This window comes from Ascaphus truei, chromosome 2 (genome assembly GCF_040206685.1).
Source record: "Ascaphus truei isolate aAscTru1 chromosome 2, aAscTru1.hap1, whole genome shotgun sequence".
Classification (NCBI taxonomy): domain Eukaryota; kingdom Metazoa; phylum Chordata; class Amphibia; order Anura; family Ascaphidae; genus Ascaphus; species Ascaphus truei.
The window spans coordinates 420,630,457-420,652,856 of NC_134484.1; the positions used below are offsets into that span (position 1 = coordinate 420,630,457).

A 22,400-nucleotide genomic window follows, 5' to 3' on the forward strand; every position below is an offset into this window, starting at 1 on the left:
TAACAGTGTTAAGCTGTATAAATCCTACCTGAACATATTTATTTTATGTTTAAAATGTTTTGAATCCAATATAGAAATGTCTCTTACCTGAACTGTCTTTTGATGCACAAGAAATCTCATTAGTTGCAAATACCTTTAAATATATACAAAATGTGTACAGTATGTGTCAGTGGTGGTAGGAAGTTGTAGAGAAATTCACAGGCCTTAGGTTAGTATTACGGTAACTGGAACCTGCATCAGGACTTTTCAAATGTGTTTTTTTATTCTGACAATGTGGGTAAGTCAGAAACACCTGCTTACTTTGTAATCATAACTAATATGATGTCTGAGAGCAGTTTGGAGGTTTAGACATACATTTAGCAAATTGGTATTTTGGGGTGGAAGGTTAACAATCCTCCAAACGCAACAAGTAGTTAGGAATGTATCCTTTAATCATCTCTACTTCTACCCTTAAAAAATATTGTGTGTTTGTTTCAGAGTGGCTTTCATGTTAGGAGATGTACTGTATGCAATTCAGTTAGATAATCTGCAGCAGCTCTCCCTCACCAGTGAATATAAAGCTAATGCAGAGGCTAATCCTTTAGCTGCTGCCACTTTTTATTAAGCAGATCTGGCATAACACCAGCAAATGCAGCAGCATACTGTACACACCTCCTTTATTTATATGTTAAGAAACCCTGGACCCTGATAGAGAATGCTTGCATTATTCTCTGAATGTAAGGGTTTAAACAGTTGGTGTCCCTGCCATAAATCCCCTTGTCGGCTCTGTAGAGCTCTTCAGCTAAACCAACACCGTCTGTAAGAAACTGCAGAGGGATTTACTATTTATGGAAGTCTGTTTGGGTTCATTACAAACCCTTATACAGCCAACCAGTAAAAACATATTTTGTTTATTGTCTGTTGGATATTAACAGATACAGTTATATTAATAGCTCCTTTTGTTAAAAGTGCCTTGTGATTACCTTTTAATCTATATGCCATTCGATACACTGAATGGGAAAAGGTGGCATTTCTGTGGCAGAGTGAGACAAGGAAGATTGTAGACCTGGGGCTAAATTGACACCAGTTTCACCATTTACATTAGTCATCAGAGTGTTTACTTGTAAAAGTTTAATGTGGTCCATTTCAGAGAATAGACATGCAAAGCAGGAACTCCACTTGCTGTGTAGGTGAGGCACCAGATCCATGCCTGCTGCTCAGATAATTTCCTCCCTCTGTGTAGGTAAGTATAACAAATAATGAATACTTTTTAAGTTTGGTAGACACTTACAATCATTACACTTAGTCCCAAGAATAGGCTCACACTAGAGCTGTAGGTGATGTGTTATAATAATTCATGAACTATTATGTAGAGAAGATGATCCAAGTGTTTAATTTAAGCCCATTTCAAAATATATATATATATTTTTTCATAAATATAAAACCATTGGAGCCATCCATATAATTACTTAGTACTTTACAGGTTAAGGAACAATTTGTGTGGATGGTTGAAACTACAGTACAGTACATTTAATGTCCATAGTTATCATATTTATGATTACTGTTTATTAGTGAAAAATGCTGATTATTGCAATTGTTCTAAGGTACAGTAACAGTTACACATAAAACACCCATTCGTCGAATTGAAATGTTGTTTTAAGTGTCTGGTTAGGTATGTTGTTCACTACATTTACCATTTATTCCAGAACTTTCTCTTGAATTTCCTTCCCCATTGTTCATAAAATGATTTACAACAAACATTCAATATGCTATAATCCTCTTGATTAATATTAGCATATTTTCTTGAAATCATTTTAGAGATATATTCTGAGCATATTTCATTGCATAACAATGTTTCAATCTAATGTTTAAAAACAGTATGTAAGCACCTTTCACCTCAGTTGTATGAGCTAAATGAAAATAATAAATTCAGGTAAAGTGTATTCACAAATTACTTGTGTTAAAAATGTGTATTCCAAATATGTATTTAAATAGCTATACCTGTTTCATTTATTGTGTTCTGCTTTTCAGTATTAACCAATTGTCACTTATAAATTACCAGTTTCTTTTTTATTAAGGGAATTCAGTTTGTACTGATTTACACATGTTTATTAATCTTTTTTCTTCCCCATGTACTAATTCTTGTGAAACACTAATAATGTATGTGATTGCTGTGTGACCTGGCTCATGTCTCAATCTTGTTGCTATACTGTACTGTAGATGTATGGTAGAACATATAAGCATATAATCAATTACATTATTCAAAAGCTGCGAACAATATTTGATTTAAATAGATAACAGCATGTTATCTATTTTTTTATATATATCTATTATCTATTTTTTTTTAATATTTTATATATATGAAAAAGTCACAATTTTTCGCAATTTATTTAAAAAAATTAACTTGATTGTTTACAAAATAAACATTGAAAAATGATCTGAATTATTAAAAAAAAAACTAGAAAACGCAAACAAAATGTACTTACTGTACATAGAAGCATTCATGTCTAAACAGTTCTTATAAATAAACAAAGTATGAATTTTATTTGTTTCAAGTGAAGTTAATAATCCATATGGTAGGTCCTCAGAACTCAATTCAATTTGGCTTACTAAAGTGAGGTTACCTAATTAGGGTATGGACATTAGTTTTCTTCCATTTAACGGCTGTCCGCAAAGCTAATTTTATGCAAATCGAACGTCGGTTATGCAGCTCATTTGCATATGGCTAACGTGGCATTATCTGGCTAACATTGGGATACAGTAAGTGCTATCCTGGCGCTAACTGGCTTTAATGCTCACTCACGTTAGTCATAGTATAAGGAAGATACCAGGTATAAAATTGCAATGCAATACATACGAGGCATCTTTCTTCCCAATAAAAAAATTATAAATTAACCTTTTGGAAGCCATAGTGGCCATGAAGGCATGCCTTATGCATGTCTGCATTGCCACTAAGTTTACTAAGTGTTAATTCAAGCTCCCTAACTAGCCTAGTACCAATTGTATGTCATAGTGGTACAACTGCTATGGCATATAAGGGGTTAAACCCTTCGTTATCCCCTTGGGTGGCCTACCCCCATAATTCACCCCATGAACCTACCCCCATAATACACGCCCCTACCCCCACTCCCCCAACCAAAAAACCTGGTGGTTTATTTTTATCTTTGCCATCCGGCTTGTATTATTTTTCTTGGTATTTCGCTATTCATTTTTATTGGCCATCGGGCTCTGATTTTTTGGGTTTTTTTTTTTTTGGTTGAGAATTGGCTCTTAATTGGATTTTTTTCCGTATGCCCGTGAGGATGAGGAAGACGGCCCTGATACCAGCTGGTGTAAGTAATACATTTATTTATTTATTTATTTGCAGTGTACATTGATTGCCAATGTGGCTACTTAGGCCCCCATTGAGGTCCTATGTGTCCACAGTGACAATCAATGGATATCATTTTTTTTGTACATGTTTACATTTTTTTATTTTATTGATTTTATGCTTTTCTATGGGTAAAAGCCCTATTAGCCACATTTGGCTAATAGGCCTATTGCCCATTACTGTAGAGGGGGAGTTGTTTTGTTGGAGGGTAGTGATATAGCTTTGGTTATGGGGGTAGGTTCCCTGTGAGGAAGGTTAGGCCTCCCGTGAATAACAGGGGTTAACCATAGCATGCCATAGTAATCTTTACTACAAATAATCAAGTTGATCTTGTTGCATTGGTTATGCTATGGCTTTATAACATTGTATTTCCATAAGTGTGATATCACAGTACCACTGCTTTTTAATTATTTTTTGTGTTTTCCTATATTAATCTCTTATCACTGTGCATTAGGATATATGCATATGTATGTATACACTGTAATAATTCACTACATGTAGTTTCTTTTTATGATTAAGGAACCAATAATTACACATTGCTTTACAGCATGATACCACGGTACCACTGATTTTGTAATTTTTATGTTGTTCTATATTAATCACCTTTCACTGTGTGCAAAGATATATATACAGCTAAACCCCGTTATAACGCGCCTCGTTATACCGCGATTCGGTTATAACGCGGTTTTCCCGTGGCTCCCGTTTTTTTTTTTTGCACACTGCACACACTGCACACACTCACTGCACACACACTGCTCATTGCTCACACTGCCACACTGCACACACACTGCACACTGCACACTGCACACACACTGCTCATTGCTCACACTGCACACACTGACACACTGCACGCACACTGCACACTGCACACACACTGCTCATTGCTCACACTGCACACACTGACACACTGCACACACACTGCACACACACTGCTCATTGCTCACACTGCACACACTGACACACTGCACACACACTGCACACACACTGCACACTGCACACACACTGCTCATTGCTCACACTGCACACACTGACACACTGCACACACACTGCACACACACTGCACACTGCACACACACTGCTCATTGCTCACACTGCACACACTGACACACTGCACACACACTGCACACTGCACACACACTGCTCATTGCTCACACTGCACACACTGACACTGCACACACTTCACACACACTGCTCATTGCTCACACTGCACACACTGACACACTGCACACACACTGTACACTGCACACACACTCCTCATTGCTCACACTGCACACACTGACACACTGCTCATTGCTCACACTGACACACACTGCACACTGCTCACACTGACACACACTGCTCACACTGACACACACTGCACAGACACTGCTCATTGCTCACACTGCACACACTGACACACTGCTCATTGCTCACACTGACACACACTGCACACTGCTCACACTGCACACACTGCACACACACTGCACAGACACTGCTCATTGCTCACACTGCACACACTGACACACTGCTCATTGCTCACACTGACACACACTGCACACACACTGCTCACACTGCCACACACTGCACACTGCACACACACTGACACACACTGCACAGACACTGCTCATTGCTCACACTCACTGCACACAGCTCTCACAATACACTCACATGTCAGCAGCCCACCCCCCCCCCTCACATGTCAGCAGCCCACCCCCCCCTCACATGTCAGCAGCCCACCCCCCCCCCTCACATGTCAGCAGCCCCCCCCCCTCACATGTCAGCAGCCCCCCCCCTCACATGTCAGCAGCCCACCCCCCCCCCTCACATGTCAGCAGCCCACCCCCCCCTCACATGTCAGCAGCCCACCCCCCTCCCTCACATGTCAGCAGCCCACCCCCCCCCTCACATGTCAGCAGCCCCCCCCCTCACATGTCAGCAGATCATGTCAGCAGCCCACCCCCCCCCTCCTCACATGTCAGCAGCCCCCCCTCACATGTCAGCAGCCCCCCCCCCCCCCCTCACATGTCAGCAGCCCACCCCCCCCCTCCTCACATGTCAGCAGCACCCCCACCTCCTCACATGTCAGCAGCCCCACCCCCCCCCCCTCCTCACATGTCAGCAGCCCACCCCCCCCTCCTCACATGTCAGCAGCCCACCCCCCCCCCTCCTCCTCACATGTCAGCAGCCCACCAGCCCGTTTTTTCACATGTCAGCAGCCCACCAGCCCGGTGGAGGTTGGAATAATGACATCACCCGCAGGGGGCGGAGAGCGGACGGCTTGATTGACAAGAAGAGGGCTGTGGGCGGGGCGACTGAATGTGGCCAGGCAGTAAGAGTGCCCGGATGTGGGATGCTTGTTCTGCAGTCATTGGTGCCATATAGGAGGAGGTCAGTGGGCGTGGCTTGCATCCTTTATCCCCCTTTATCTCTATGGCAACTCCTCCTGCCCGGGTGATTTGCAGTGCAGGGTGGGCGGAGGTGAGTCAGAGCCGGGCGTGGTGGACCCGGCCGGGGAGGGGAAGCCTCGCGCTCCAGGACCCTGCCCACCCCTCTCCTAGCCTCTCCTCCCCACCTCTCTCCCTCCTTCCCGCCGCTCACCAGGACTCAGTGACCGGAGCTGCAGCTAACCCAAGTCCCGCAGGCTGTGCGAGGTGCTGGTATCTGTCACACCCTCCCTGACCCCGCACAGCGGCTCTGATGCTGGGCGTAGCGGGGATGACGAACAGGTAGGGGACCCTGCATTAAAGCCTGAGAGATGCACTGTTAGCATTGCTATATGGATATGTTAGCAGAAGTCCTTCCCCAGTGCATGGCTGTTTGCAGGTAGCGCTTCCCACACACAAGTGGGTGTGCAGAAAAAAAACAAAGTTTTCTTTGTTTTAGTTTTATTTCAGTTGGTTGCAGGTCTGTGCTTTCTCATGTTTGCCACTTTGCAACTTTTAGGTGAGTGACTCCGGTAGATTAGTGTCTCCTCACCCTGCCCACCCCTTCTCACCATCACACACACACACACACACACACACACACACACACACACACACACACACACACACACACACACACACACACACACACACACACACACACACACAGACACGGTGCAAAACCAGGGGGCTGAGAGGGAGGACGGATGAATCGCCGCCATTTAAAAAATTTATTTATTTATTTATTTAATTAACTTCCTTCCCTCCTCACTCCCGATCAGGAGCGCGGCGGCCATTTTTTTTTAAAATTAGCGCGACCCCGTTACTAACGCGGTGGACTCGGGGTGGACCCCGAGGACCGCATTATAACGGGGTTTAGCTGTATATGTATGTATATATATATATATATATATGTATACATTGCCGCATAGCAGCAAAAAGGAGACAGCACTCAGGTGAATGAAAATTAAGGTATTAAATACAGCACATAACTCCAACGTTTCAATCCCACAGGGGGATCTTCCTTTGGGATTGAAACGTTGGAGTTATATGCTGTATTTAATACATTAATTTTCATTCACCTGAGTGCTGTCTCCTTTTTGCTGCTATGCGGTAATGTATACTTTTATTATTTATATGGGACATGCACCTATTCATTATTGAATTTCCATTGGAGTGCCAGTGATTTTTTTATCACATATATATATATATATTATATATAATATATATATATTTCACCATTATCACCCAGCATACAGTGCTTCCACTGCAGCAAGGGATTCTGGGAAATGACATGCAAATGAGCACACAGTGCCACAGAAACATCAGCTGTGTTTGCCACTTACCACAATACACTCTTTTGAATATCTCATGCTTGTGTCAAAAAATAAATAGGCGATACCGTTCTGTGGCTAACGAAATGCTTTTATTTGTGCGAGCTTTCGAGATAAACTGATCTCTTCTTCCGGCGATTATATATATATATATATATATATATATATATATATATATATATATATATATATGTAACTAGGTATGTATATTCTGCCTGTATTTTCCCCTGTTATGGAAGTCCTGTTTTCTGCAGGCAGTAACAGGTTAAATCTATGGGCTCTTGACCCCCCTCATGCCCCTCTTATGAGTGATAGAAATAAGGTGGTGACTCATGGCCTGTGAAAGCCTATCAGGAATAGGTATAGACCATGAGCTCACCCCTTCTTAATCCTCCTAGGAGTGTGTGACCAAGTTAGTGCTAGTTCTGCTTCTGCTCTTGAAGAGAGAGGAAGTTATGTTCCTGCTCTGGAAGAGATATGAAGCAGAGAGCTATCAGCCTCTCCTATGCCAGGATCTTGAGCTTGGGGAACATCAGACTCAGCTACAGTGTTGCCCTGTACTACCAGGGGCAAAGCACCATCCAAAGTTATGGAGCCTCTGAGACCTTGCATCACTTTGAGAAGATCTGCAGTGTATGCCACCCAATAAAGACTCTGTACAGAATATACCCCTATCTGAGTATCAGTCCTTGGGCAGAGGGAGAAAGAGTGCAATAGTGGGTGCTGACCTCTGAACTCCTTGGAGCCCACTACTGCTGGAGGCAGGACCGGCAGTCTTTCTAACATCCCACGAGATCTGTGAGCCAGCAGAGAGTGAGATCTGACTACGGAGCCCTCCGACACCAGTGCAGACCCGGCACATCCTGGCATGAGAGCCACCAAACGGCGGTGATCATCAGCGGTGTATGCCACGGACCAGCAGATAGTCTGGCGACAGTAACCATCTGGTAGCAGACATGCCACGAGTGGGAGGTGATACTCTCTGACATTATCCATTGCCTCCAAACATCTTTTGTCTAGTAAGTAGGGCATTCACCTAGTGCAGCAGAGTATAATTGATTTTTTGTATGGACTTAGTTTCCATTTGTTTTATATAATTTTAAAATAAATGTGATTTTTATTTAGTATTTATCCCCTGTTTTGCCTTCTTCTACTTAGTTTATTTATTTTTTAATTTTTTATTATTATTTTTTGTTTGTTGTTTGTCCCATTCATCTACAGTATTATGCTATGTGTATTTTTTCTTCCATTACATGCACTCAATATATAACTACTACAATCATCGCTGGATACTACCAGGACATTGGTCGTGTACCACACCATCAAATAGTTGTATGTTTATTTTTCTTATGAAACACAATAGGATTTTTCGTTACCAAGAGGGTATTTTAAGGCACCAGTATAATCTTTATCTCATATTGCGTGTACCTGACCAGGTGGTCAGTGTTCCATTATCTGGCAGCCGCCCTTCATTTAAATATTTGTGAGCATTAAGGGATTTTTTTCTGTCTAATAAGTATTATACTTATTCTTATTTTGTGTCAGTGTTAGCGCTACCTGATTCTCTTTGTTGTTTTTTCCATTTTTCATCATATTTCAATACATTTTTCTTATTTTGGACCCTACTCCCTTGGCTGTGATCTGCTTTTTCCCCCTTTTTTTTCTTTACTGGATCTAACTACAATGGCGGCACGGCGCAGAGAAATCTCCTGAAGTGGACATTTCTGTTACAGCACAAACAACTGTGAGTTCCTTCCTGAATGAGGACTATGGGCCTCATGCACCAAGCACTGAAAAAATGCATTCGCCAAGTGTTCCCTATCGGCATGATTTTGGCGATTTTCCCTCGCAGTACTCAGTAAGGGCCGAATACATGACGAATCCCTGCCGGATCCCTGCGAAAGCAAAACGCCGATGAGCCGGTGATAAAAGAGCCTGGCTCCCGATAGCCTGGCGATAGGCCGTTTCTGCCGATATGTGTTTGCAGCAGAGAGAGACCCGCCGCTCTCTCTGCGCAAACATCGGCAAAAGAAAAATATTCCTAAAAACCTTTTACTCATAGTGTACATGTGCAGGGGCTCTCCGGAGCTAAACCGCATTGGTTTCAGGTCCGGGGACCCCCTGCTTCCCGAGATACAGGCCCTTTTATGAGGTGCCGGTATCCCTCTGCATTTAATTGTCCCGATCACGTTACCGCGGAATGTAAACAAAGCAGAGGGATACCGGCACCCCATAAAGGGGCCTGTATCTCAGGAAGCAGGGGGTCCCCGGACCTAAAACCAAAGCGGTTCAGCTCCGGAGACCCTCTGCATATCTACATTATGAGTAAAACACACATATACATAAACAATCATTCCTTACCTTAGCGGCTATCCGTTATGGTAATGAAGCAGCATTAATGTATTTTAATAATATTGCGCGGGAGCAGGGGTTCCCCTGAACTGAACCGCATTGATTTGTGGCGCAGGGACCCCCTGCTTCCCGAGTTACAGGCTCCGGTAAGGGTCATCGGGTGCCAGTGTAGCCGCCATCTTTATAGAGCCCACGTCGCGTCTTGGACACTATAAAGATGGGGGCGACACTGGAAACGATGCCCCAAACCTGGGCCTTTAACTTGGGAAGCAGGGGGTCCCTGAGCCACAAATATATGCGGTTCAGCTCAGGGGACCCCCTGCTCCCGCACAATATTATTAAAATACATTAATGCTGCTTCATTACCATAGCGGATAGCCGCTAAGGCAATGAAGGGGTTAAGGCATAATACAGTAATGGGCAAAATTACTATTATCCACAAATGGATAATAGTGCATTTGTCCATTTAAAATACATTAAGAACAATAAATACATTAAATACATATTGCACTCACCCATGTCCGGCTGCCATGATGAAGGCCATCCTCATCTTCATGGGCCTCCTCCGATGCTGCAAAACAGAAACAAAAATAAAAACATCCAATGTAATGTCCCCTAACCCCTTAATCACAATAGCGGTAATTAACAGCTACAGTCATTAAGGGGTTAACCCACCCTCACCCACCACTCAGGAGGCCTACATACCCTCCCCCACTACACCCCCACCCCGTGAGGCCTAACCACCCTCACCCACTATCCACAAGGCAGGCCTACCCACATACCCTTGGGGCCAATACCCCCTCCCACCACCCCCAGTACCCACAATAGAAACAATACACTGCCCCACAATAAGCATCATTCTATTTATTAAATACATAACCCACCCCCTATGCCCCCCATAAATACATGATTTATCCTTTTACATACAGGGTTCATACCCCATGCCCACGCGAGTCCCCGGCGGGCCTGACGGGACATCTGACAGACCTACAGGGTACCAGCAACTTGTTTCATACAAGTTCTGGAGGCCTGTTGGTGGGTCCCGCCAAGCGCCATTGCCCCTAGGTGGTCTCCGCAGGTCACCGTGGGCCACAATTGGGTCCCCATGGTAGGCCCGCTGATGTCTGGGAGCCCCGGGTCAGACCCACAGGTGTCTGCGGGGCCTCGGGTGGTTCCCAAGGGGGTCTGGGGACCCACGGGTTGGCACTACGGGTCCACAGTGCCCCCATAGATGTGGGACCACCGGTTCTTCCCCACACACCACGGGTCCGTGGTGCCCCCACAGATGTGAGGCCACCGATACTTCCCCTCAGACTACGGGTCCGCGGTGCCCCCACAGATGTTGGGCCAACGGTCTTTCCCCGCAGGTGTCCCCCGTGGACCATGCAGCCTGATACCGTGAGATACCCGAGGATACTGCAGGTGGTCTCCAGAGGTCTCACGCAGAACCAAAAAGGAACAAACCCTGAATGTAAAATAAATAAACCTGACCTATACATTCAATACATCAACCCCCCCCCCAACACCTACAGTACAATAATGTGCAAAATAACTATAATCCAGATAGGGATAATAGATTATTTGCCCATTATTAAACACATTAACTAGCATATGAAAATAAATAAAGTACTACTGACCTCTTCAATAAGAAGCCCCCGTTGCCAGCAAAATCCTTGTCTTTCGTTGCCCACAAAATACATAGCCAATACATAGCCAATACATAGCCAATACATTGCAATTACATTCAGATATCAATTAACCCTTAAACACCTTATCGGATAATAACCGCAAAGGTAATTAAGGGGTTAAGCCACACTGGCCCAATACCCACCCTTCACCCATTCATGTGTACAGTGGCTTCATCATGCAACTATATATATATACATATATATATATATATATATATATATATATATATATATATATATATATATATATATATATATATATACACACACACACACACACACACACGATGAACCAATATACAAAGAAATGTAGAAGGGTTATCAAAATCATGCTCTACTACAAATGCCACTTCTCCATACAGACACAGTACAATAAAATCAATTTCCTTAAAAAATCCAATCTCATCTTCCAATCAAAATCCTCAAATGCAAATCAAAAGCCTCAAATGCCAATCAAAACATTGCATTTACATTGTATACATGATGCATACAATCTATGCACCATGTACACTCTGCAAATACGGAGACAAAAAAAAGCGCACAACGCAAATAGTGAAGTATGAAAATTACAAGTGTATATTAAAATAGGGGATAAATATTCTGCGTACATCAAGGTGCTAGGACATAAGCATTGAGTGTGTACAACACTCAAGTTATCACTCGGCAGCTGTTGATACAGGAGTCAGGAGCTTGTTTCCTTTGGCCACCGTCTTGGGCAGCAGCTGTGATGTTTTCCTTCCTAGGAACACCCCGGCACTCGATCACCGCCTCTATGGAAACCTTCTCTCTGGTAAGCTGGGCTCCAGGTAATCCGAATGATCTGCAGCCTGCAGTCGCACTCCGGAGGTCCCCGGATTGAGCAGTGAGGGCATAGATGGTTCACAATGTTCTCCGGTCAGTGCACCTAAGCCCTCACTGCTCAATCCGGGGACCTCCGGAGTGCGACTGCAGGCTGCAGATCGTTCGGATTACAATTAACTAATTAAATCGTTGAACAGAACAAGTTATCCTCAGACAAAATATAAGTACCAAAAAGAATACAATATACAAAAGCAAGCCTCACTCTGACCTAAATTATACCATACAATAGCAAAAATTACATCTATCTAATTGTAAAATACATGACACACACATTTATGCATAGCAGCATAACCAAAAAACATTTTAAACCCAGCAAAACAAGCTTTTAAAACAACATCATTTCTTACCCTGTTTGTATATATCAATCTAGACATTCATACATACATACAGTGGCAAGAAATGATATACCAAAAAAAAAAAAAAAATACACATGTAAAAAACCTAAAAAAAATGAACAAGTTAAATAAAATACATTTCTTAAGTTCACTTACCATTACTTGACCCACGCACCGACTCCCGTTGAACAGCTTACTCTCGAACCAATCCACACACAGGAACCCATAAAATAATAAACCATAAAATAATAAACATTAAAATAAAAAAACAAATCAATCCACGGGTCTTCTATTTGTAATCCATCTTCATTCTTCTTTATTGTATCTTCTTCCGGTCTCTACCGGGGTCTTCTTGTCTTCTTCGGCCACGCCCTGGCCTTCTTTTTCTGTAGAAGGTCCTTCCTCCTCAACGTCTGCCTTCAAAATGAGACGACATAGGCTTTTAAAGGCCTATGACGTCACATTTTCGTCAAGGTTCCCACGGGCCTGATTGGCCCATGAAAACCATGTGTTTTGGCCTATAAAAACTCTGATTGGCTCTAGTAGACCATGTGACAGAGGCTTGGGGGAGAACGGATGTGACGTCATTGAAAGCCTGTCACATGGTACTAGAGCCAATCAGAGTTTGGATGTATTTCCCACGCTCTGATTGGCTACCGTACCATGTGAGGCCAGCCATCTTTCCTTTCATGACGTCATCTTAAACGCAATTGAAGCACAGCCATTCTGATGACGTCATCATTTTTTTTTATCGGCCAAAACACATGGTTTTCATGGCCCAATCAGGGCCGTGGGAACCATATGACGAAAATGTGACGTCATAGGCCTTTAGTAAGCTGTTCAACGGGAGTCGGTGAGTGGGTCAAGTAATGGTAAGTGAACAAAAGAAATGTATTTTATTTAATTTGTTCATTTTTTTTTTTTTTGTAACTTAGATTTTATTGCTTTTTTTCCAAACAAGTGATACAGAATACAGTATACATTACATTCATTTTTAGTGTAAATCTCCGCTATAGACAGTACCGTATGTCAGCTCGTGAGACATATCCCGGTTTTTCGGGCCCTACTCGACCGAGTTGTTTTGGGTGGACTAGCAATAAAGATAATAACATAATTTACATAATACAATTAATTCAAATTGACAAACACAAAAACAAAATCAATAAAGACAAAAGAAACAAAAAAAAAAAAAGGGGGTGGGATGGGGAGGGTAGGAATGGATGGGGAGGGTAGGAAGGGAGTAAGGGGCAACGTGGCCGAGAGAGGAGCATCCACTCATGCTAGGTCTCTCAACCGTTCCTAGTAAGGCTCTTTGTGGGTTGCGTCCTCTCCAGTTTATCACCTCGTGGGCTTTCTGTCTATTTGTCTGTGTAGTCGTCGTGAGCTGAGTTTCCACTCCTAAAGGAGAACGCACCTGCATCTATCACAGCCAGACTGTATTCCTCTAACCCCGGGGATATCCGTCTGCGCCAGCCAAGGTGTCCATACTTTGAGATAATTGGTGCCAGTGTCGTTGACTAGACTTGTCAACTTTTCCATCTGGTAGATAAACCACAATCGATTTCGAATCTTTGGGATACTTGGAATTTCGGGGCGTTTCCATAGTGCTGCGATCTCGCTCCGTGTGGCTATTGCAAAATGTGCTATTAGTTTATTGTTTGCTTTGGACAGGCCCGTTAGTGGTCTATTCAAGAGGAATAGCCATGGGTCTGGGGGAATAGTGAGGTCGAAGACCCTCTGTATCCAATTTCTAATTTCTTCCCATAGTGGGGAGATCCGCAGGCAAGACCACAGCATGTGTAACAGATCGGCCGATCCTCCGCACTGCCGGGGGCATAGCAAGGAGGATCCAGACACGAACTTGGCTAATTTCATTGGGGTGAGGTACCACCGCATTAGGACCTTGTATGCATTCTCCTTTAGTGTGGTACATATGGAGCTTTTTGCCATGGCCAGATATATAGCGTTCCACTCGTCGTCTTCTAATGTCTCTCCCAGGTCTCTTTCCCATTGGGTTCTAAATGACGATGGCTGTTGTCTATAGCTCGCAGAATCAACTACTTGCTTGTACAATTGTGATGTGAGTCCCTTTGTGTCGGTCTCTGCCAGACAGAGCTTTTCGAATGACGTCGGGGGGGGGGGGGGGGGGGGTATGGGGCCAATTTGTTATAAAATGCTCGGAGCTGGAGGTACCTAAAAAAATTCTGAGTGGGGTATATCTTTTTCTAGTCTGACGTGATCAAACGTTTTAATCTTGCTATTGTATCCCTCTAGATCTTTGATTCGTATATAACCTTTTTGTTTCCAAATTGATGCATCTCCCTCTAATAGGCCAGGAGCGAACTTGGGATTGTTCTAAATTGGGGACATTGAAGAATTACTCGTTCTGAGGGAGTATTTAGTCTTATTGGCCTCCCAGATAGACAACGAGTTGGTCATTGAGGAAAGCGGCATGTCAGCAGATCGTCGTGCTGTTTTAGGTAGCCAAATCAAGTTGCGTATTTTCAAAGGAGCGCAGGCAGCACTCTCTAATTCCACCCACCATTTTAAATGTGAATTGGATTGCCATTGAACAATTTGGCTTAATTGAGCCGCTTTGTAATATGAGAGCCGGCAGGGTACCGCTAGGCCCCCCGCTAGGACATCTTTTCATATTTAATTTGTTGACTCTCGGCTTTTTCCCTCCCCAGATAAATTTAGAGATTTCAGACTTTCAGTGAGAGCAAATCCTTCAGTCTGAGTGGCACTGGTATCGTCTGGAAAAGGTATAAGATACTGGGGAGTAGGTTCATTTTGACGCTATGTATCCTACCTATCCAGGATATTCGTATAGAGGACCATTTATGGAGGTGAGCTATCAATGTCCGAATTAGGTTGGGGTAATTTGCATTGTAAATGTCTTTGATGTTCTTGGTTATGTGGACTCCTAGATATTTTATGTATTTCTGTTGCCAGTGGAAGTTAAAATTCAGTTGCAATAACTTCTCTACGTGTCTAGGGAGATTGATGTTGAGGGCTTCAGATTTAGCTTGATTTATTTTAAATCCCGAAATGTTCGAGAATCTGTCCAATAAATCCAACATGTTTGGCAAGGAGGTGAGGGGCTTTGAGATAATTCGTAGGATATCATCTGCATACAGGGCCGCTTTATGTGTTTGAGAATATGCTTTTACCCCTAGATGTCCGGGTTGCCTCTAATTTGCGCCGCCAGTGGTTCAATACATAGAGCGAACAGAAGAGGGGATAGTGGGCATCCCTGTCTCGTGCCACTCTTAATTTGAAAGGGGAGAGATGGAAAGCCCTGATGTATTACCCTGGTGGTAGGTCCTGAGTACAGCGAGAGAATCGCTCTGCTCACCTGATCCCCAAAGCCAAATGCCGCAAGCGTCTCCTCCAGGTAAGGCCAGTCTATCCTATCAAAAGAGAAATCCTCCAAGAGATGAAGCGGAGCACAGCACAGCAAACAGAATACAGGGGCTAGACACCGGCAATGATAAAAATCCTTTATTCCATGAACAACATCATGGCTAGGGATGGGTAAAAATCTCTAACGCGTTTCGGGCCGTCGCCCTTTGTCGAAGAGAGTGTTTTACAGACTGCTTCAGCCCTGCTTATATAGGTCTCCCCCCGTCTCCAGCTGATCTAGGTTGCGTGATTACTTGGCGCGAAATCGCCGAGCTATAATCCCATTGGTTCTCTCATATGGCCAATGGGATGAATGAACAAGTTTACTACATGCTGAAGGTACGGGGGCGGCTCACACCAGCAGCGCAACCGCAGTGTGTCTGTATATCATACAATAGAAAATATGTAACGATAGTAACAAACATTTAAAAACAGTTAAGAAACAGTTTCAAGGCAAACAGTCTAATAGGCTGAAATTGTTTTAGGAAGTAAATAGCAACCAATTATGCTGGTTATATCCAGTTTGAAGCCAGAATGATGACACAGTATATTGTAGGAGACATTGTAGTATAAGAAATCTATACAATATATTGCATTTTATTCCATCACTGGGAATATATCAGCCTGCTATAGATGAACATCAAATAGAAAGAACGCACACTATCCTAATAATTATAAGCATGTATAAATGTACAAACAATATATTATCACATTTCGTGTCATGCAGTCTTTATATCCGGCGGTAAGGACATACATTTATTCTATTGACACTATATGTAGAATGTAGGACAATGCATAGAAAAAACTCTGCAGAGCAATACAATCGCCTGAATTATATAATTTGGTAACCTTGTTTTAATTTATTTTACTCTATTTTAGGAAATGCTTTAATTCCCAATCAGTGTTCATACCCTTGGGAGCCAATGTCCCAAGGGTATAAATCCAGTGCATTTCACGGCGATTGATTGATTCCTTTTTAAACTGTAATTCAAAATATGTTGTTTATGTCTTTAGATGTGCTTGTGGGTGTAGCCACATTGGAAGGACTATAAGACCCCTAAAGATAAGAATAAGGGAACACATTAGAACTATAAAAAATAAAGATGACAATTTCCCAGTAGCTAGACACTTTAACAACTGTCCACATGGTTCAGTAGATCGCTTAACGTTCAGTGCTATTGAACACATAGCTATCCACCCTAGAGGAGGAGATAGAGAATCACTTCTCAATCGCCGTGAAATGCACTGGATTTATACCCTTGGGACAACATCTCTTGGAGGATTTCTCTGTCGTTCTATTACCAGCGTGACGCACGCCGAAGGAATCATTTGTACTTCTTAACCGTGAGTACCCCAGTCCGCTCACTGCGGTCTCTGGGGGCGCTTCCACTGTACCTACACTATTATCCAGGGGGACACTTTTACTGTTGATTAGGTGGTCAGATATTTGTGACTGACTATACCTATATATACAGGTCCTACCCACATGTGGAAGGAGGTACTTATATGGAAAACACGGACTATGAATGAATGACAAGACAAATGTTTCCCTGCTGTTTATATATCACTGGGACAAATTCATACTTATGCTTATAGTGATACCACATAGCTGAGCACGGTACTTGGGAGCCCTGTCTCTCACTATATACTATCCTATCAAAAGCTTTTTCTGCATCCAGACTTAACAGCATACTTTGTGTGTTATTTTTATTAGCCAATTCTACCAGATCAATAAATCGCCGGGTATTGTCTGCTGCCTGTCTGCCTTTGATGAATCCGACCTGATCTGGGTGTATAAGTCTGGGTAGGATTAGACATAATCTATTGGCCAATAGTTTAGCGTATATTTTAATATCAGTATTGATTAGGGATATGGGCCTATAACTTTTGCAGTCCAGTGGATCTTTACCTGGTTTATGGATTAATGATATAGAGCCTGTAACATCTCCCTGGAGATGGGGGCTCCTGCTAATATTGCATTGAACACGTGGAGCAACCTAGGGGCTAGTACTTTGGCAAATTTCTTATAGTATAGCCTCGAGAAGCCATCTGGCCCTGGGGCTTTTGAGGGTTTGAATTCCTTAATGTCTTGTGACACCTCCTCTATAGAGAAATCAGCGCCCATGGCCTCTCTCTCTGCCTCTGTCAATCTCCCTAGTTTTGAGCTGGCTAAGAAATCTCTCAGCTTCTCGCTCGTTTTAGCGTTATGTGCCACTTTCTCTCCATTATATAATGTTTCATAGAACGAACCAAATTCTTCTACTATTTTCTTGGGTTGGCCGTGGGGGTGCCTGATTTTAAGCGTATAGCTTGGATATTAAACTTCATGTGTCTGTCTCTTAACACTCGAGCCAGCATAGTATCCGGCCTGTTCGCTTTTTCGTAAAATTTCCTCTTAGACCAACTCAGCGCGTTATCTGCCCTGGAGGTCAACAACATGTTTAATTCAATTTTGGTATCTTTCAATTCTTGTAGGGTTTGCGGGTCTGGGTTACTCTTATGGTGTGATGAAAGGGAGTCTTAGAAAGCGGGGGGATCCTCCGGTGCTTGCTTCCACTTGTGACTCCGGGACACATGTAATGTAAATAGAAAGAGGGGAGCACAATTAGGAGTAGTTAGAGTACAGTAGCAAGTATATATATGTATATTGGGAATACACTTATATAGGGATAGGGGATCTTCTGTAGTGGTAGAGAGGACTTCTGGGTATTACCTCAAAATTAGGAAAGAGAAGGGAACATAGTATAACACTGTTTAATAAACAAACGATATTAAAAAGAGATTGGGAACTCACAAACGGCCACAAATAATGGCATAGAGAAGAGGATGGATTCTGCTCCAGTTGGTTTAGTGTTGTTGCAGGAGGGTTGGTAAACGGCAGCGGTAGGTCTTCCTCTCCTTTTTTTTAATAAGTAGAGACTGTCTGAGTTTTTCTTGGGACTGTTTTATTAGATGCCATCCTGACATATTTAGAGATTCTTTAATGCTGGTTGTGTTGCTGTTGTTGCTGTTGTCGCTGTTTTGCTGTAGTTATTTAAATAACTAGTGCCGGTGGGAATGGAGCTCAAGTACTAAGCAGCCATTCACCTCTCTGTTGTCACGTGACCTCTTGTTCATTTTTTTAAAGGTTTTTTACATGTGTATTTTTTTTTTTTTTTTGGTATATCATTTCTTGCCACTGTATGTATGTATGTATGAATGTCTAGATCGATATATACATACAGGGTAAGAAATGATGTTGTTTTGAAAGCTTGTTTTGCTGTGTTTAAAATGTTTTTGGCTATGCTGCTATGCATAAATGTGTGTGTCATGTATTTTACAATTAGATAGATGTAATTTTTGCTATTGTATGGTGTACTTTAGGTCAGGGTGAGGTTTGCTTTTGTATATTGTATTCTCTTTGGTACTTATATTTTGTCTGAGGATAACTTGTTCTGTTCAACGATTGAATTAGTTAATTGTTTAATTGTTATGGATGGAATTTAAATTGTTTAGTGATTTAATTAATGAATGCTAATTGATTTATGGTTACTGGATTGGTTTAAATAGTATACATGTTTGGATGTATTGGTATTTTGTTTGGAATATGTTATTGTTAACATTCATTTGCAGAATGTACATGGTGCATAGATTGTATGCATCATGTATACCATGTAAATGCAATGTTTTGAGTGGCATTTGAGGCTTTTGATTGGAAGATGAGATTGGATTTTTTAAGGAAATTGATTTTATTGTACTGTGTCTGTATGGAGAAGTGGTATTTGTAGTAGACATGTTTTTGATAACCCTTCTACATTTATTTGTATATTGGTTCATCATGTGTGTGTCTCTCTCTCTCTCTCTCTCTCTCTCTCTCTCTCTCTCTCTCTCTCTCACTCTCTCTCTCTCTCTCTCTCTCTCTCTCTCTCTCTCTCTCTCTCTCTCTCTCTCTCTCTCTCTCTCTCCTCTCTCTCTCTCTCTCTCTCTCTCTCTCTCTCTATATATATATATATATATCTATATATATATATATATCTATATATATAATATATATATATATATATATATGTGTGTGTGTGTATATACGCCTGATGAAGCCACTGTACAAATGAATGAGTGAAGGGTGGGTATCGGGCCAGGGTGGCTTAACCCCTTAATTACCTTTGCGGTTATTATCTGATAAGGTGATTAAGGGGTTAATTGATATCTGAATGTAATTGCAATGTATTGGCTATGTATTTTGTGGGCAACGGAAGACAAGGATTTTGCTGGCGACTGGGTCTTCTTATTGATGAGGTCAGTAGTACTTTATTTATTTTTATATGCTAGTAAATGTGTTTAATAATGGGCAAATAATCTATTATCCTATCTGGATGCATATTCACACAGGGTGTGTTTTATATGAATTAGGGGGTTCTCCGCAATGCCACATTTAGGATTTATCTGTAGTTAAAATGAGGCAAGATTTTTCCTTGTTAAGAATGAAGTTTAAACTACTTTTTACCATGAGATATTAGGGGGGGGGCTACAATGGAGGGTAAATGGCTTTAACCACAACCAGGTAAAACAAGTGTTTCCTAAAACTAGGGCAAAGTTGAAAAAGAATTCACAATAGAGAAAAGTCTCCACAGTACAAATCTGGGGCAACACTGGGACAAATGCACTTATCTTATGTTTCACTCAAACTTTCCAAAAAAGAGAGAGATGTGGAGAGATTTTATAAACACACCTGGGATACCTGGGAAATAACCTAATTTGAATATATTCAAATAGTTTATATTAGCATATGTCCCAGATATCTCAGGTGTGTTCACAGTTATCTCTCTGGTGTTTTACGAAAAAGTGTTTGGGATACTTATTAGTCCGTGGGTGAGCTAAATACTGTAATACTGTAGCTCCCTTCACTTGTCTAGAGCCCTCCCCCATATTTGAGATATTTAAAATTTTTCATATTTTGATGTTTGCCAATTCTGGCAAAACCATCTCAGATCTACAGTATGATGCATGGGGCATACAGTAAGTCTCTCAGCGGCAAAAATTAAATGCACCTGATTTATTATGGAAACACATTTCCAATTAAACCAGTTGGATTTTCTTGTTTGGTGCATTTGGTATAGGTAGTTTGTATTATAAACATTGGTTTTGTAGTCAAAAACATTGATAAATTACCCCATATACAGTAGTTTATCATCTAAATGTTATACAGTACATTGGTTGCAGGAAAATAGTGTATGGGATTTGCAAAGAGCTTGGATTGGATCTACTGTATGTGTACTTTAGGTTCTTCCCATATGCAGCACTTTTATTTACGTGATATGCTTCCTGAATGTGAGTGTAAATTATGAATACATGGGGTACTGGTCAGCAATGACTACAAACTGTGTCTTTAAAAATCTTATGTGCTACATACCATGCACTGTACTGTAATTGTGAAGCGCTTTGAGTCCCATTGGTAGAAAAGCGCAATATGAAATAAAGTTATTTCTGTTGAAGAAATCCAAATAGTGTTTAGGTTTGACAAGACTGTCCCGATTTAAATGTATTTATAAAAATGTTTTTATAAAGTTTTCATATAGTTCAGAACCTTGTTTAGGCGTGTTGAAAGGATTTTAGCAAAGAGCTTGATATCCATGTTTATGATTGATATGGGCCGATAGCTTGGGCATAACGAGGGGTCTTTCCCTTCCTTTGGAATAATGATAATCGAAGCCTCGAGCATTTCACTTGGCACTGTTTCCCCTTTCAGAATTTTATTGAACCACCTGACTAAATATGGTTTAAGTATAGCCTCGAACATTTTGTAATACAGATTTGAAAATCCATCTGGGTCTCGGGCTTTGGAGTTTTTAAGGTTTTTGATTGGCACTGAAACCTCCTCTGCCGTTATAGGGCCGCCTAGTATGTTAGCATTTGCGTTATCTAGTTTGGAGAGTCTGCATGCTTCTAGATACTTGTCTATTTTTACTCCCAGGTCTGGTCCACCTGTTCTGCCTTGTTTAGGTTGTATAGGTTGTTATAGTACTTTACGAATTCCTTATTAATGTCTGAGGGGTTATAGGTTAGGATATCTTAAACTGTTTTATAGATGTTTAGAATAGACATCTTATTCCTCAATTTTGCTGCAAGATACCTGCACGCCTTGTCCCTTTTTCATAGTACAACTGGTTGGTCCATCGCATTGCTTTTTCGGTATATTCTAACATTACATTTTTAAGTTCCACTCTGTCTTTGTCTATTTTGGTCCTAATTATGGTTGACGGGTTTTGCTGGAATGCCTCGTCGCTTTTCAAATTGTCATTCAAGCTTTCTATTCTCTTTTTCTTTTCTTTTTTTTTCTATGTGAAGCTATGCTAGTTATTTTGCCCCTCGGGGTTGTCTTATGGGCAGTCCAGAGCGTGGTTTCTGCCACTTGGCCGTTATCATTTTGTAGGAAATATTCCCGGAGGGCAGCACCAATCACCTCTTTAGTTTCAGGTATCCATAACAGCAGATCGTTTGATCTCCATCATGCGTTAGGAGACCTCTGGTTTCTGACCCTCACCGTCAGCGTCACTGGTGCATGATCTACCAGGTGATATTGTCCATGTCGGCTTTAACTATATTGTTAGCTAGCTCTCTAGACAGAAGTATATAATCTATTGTTTGTGGGGGGCCGAGTAGAATGAGCATCCTCTGGTCATGGGGTACATCAGTCT

At 41.9% G+C, this 22,400-nt stretch overlaps 1 protein-coding gene across 2 annotated transcripts in view; it reads left to right on the forward strand.

Moving 5' to 3' along the window:
- Nucleotides 1–663: 663 nt before the first annotated feature.
- Nucleotides 664–22,400, forward strand: part of LOC142487762 (myosin-IIIa-like) — a 171,703-nt gene continuing 149,966 nt past the window's right edge. Inside the window, exon 1 of one of the 2 annotated variants that reach the window (XM_075587612.1) lies at nt 664–1,222. The gene's annotated coding sequence lies outside the window, so the exon portion shown is untranslated. The remainder of the gene's footprint in view (nt 1,223–22,400) is intronic. The other variant, XM_075587613.1, reaches the window with a different exon arrangement.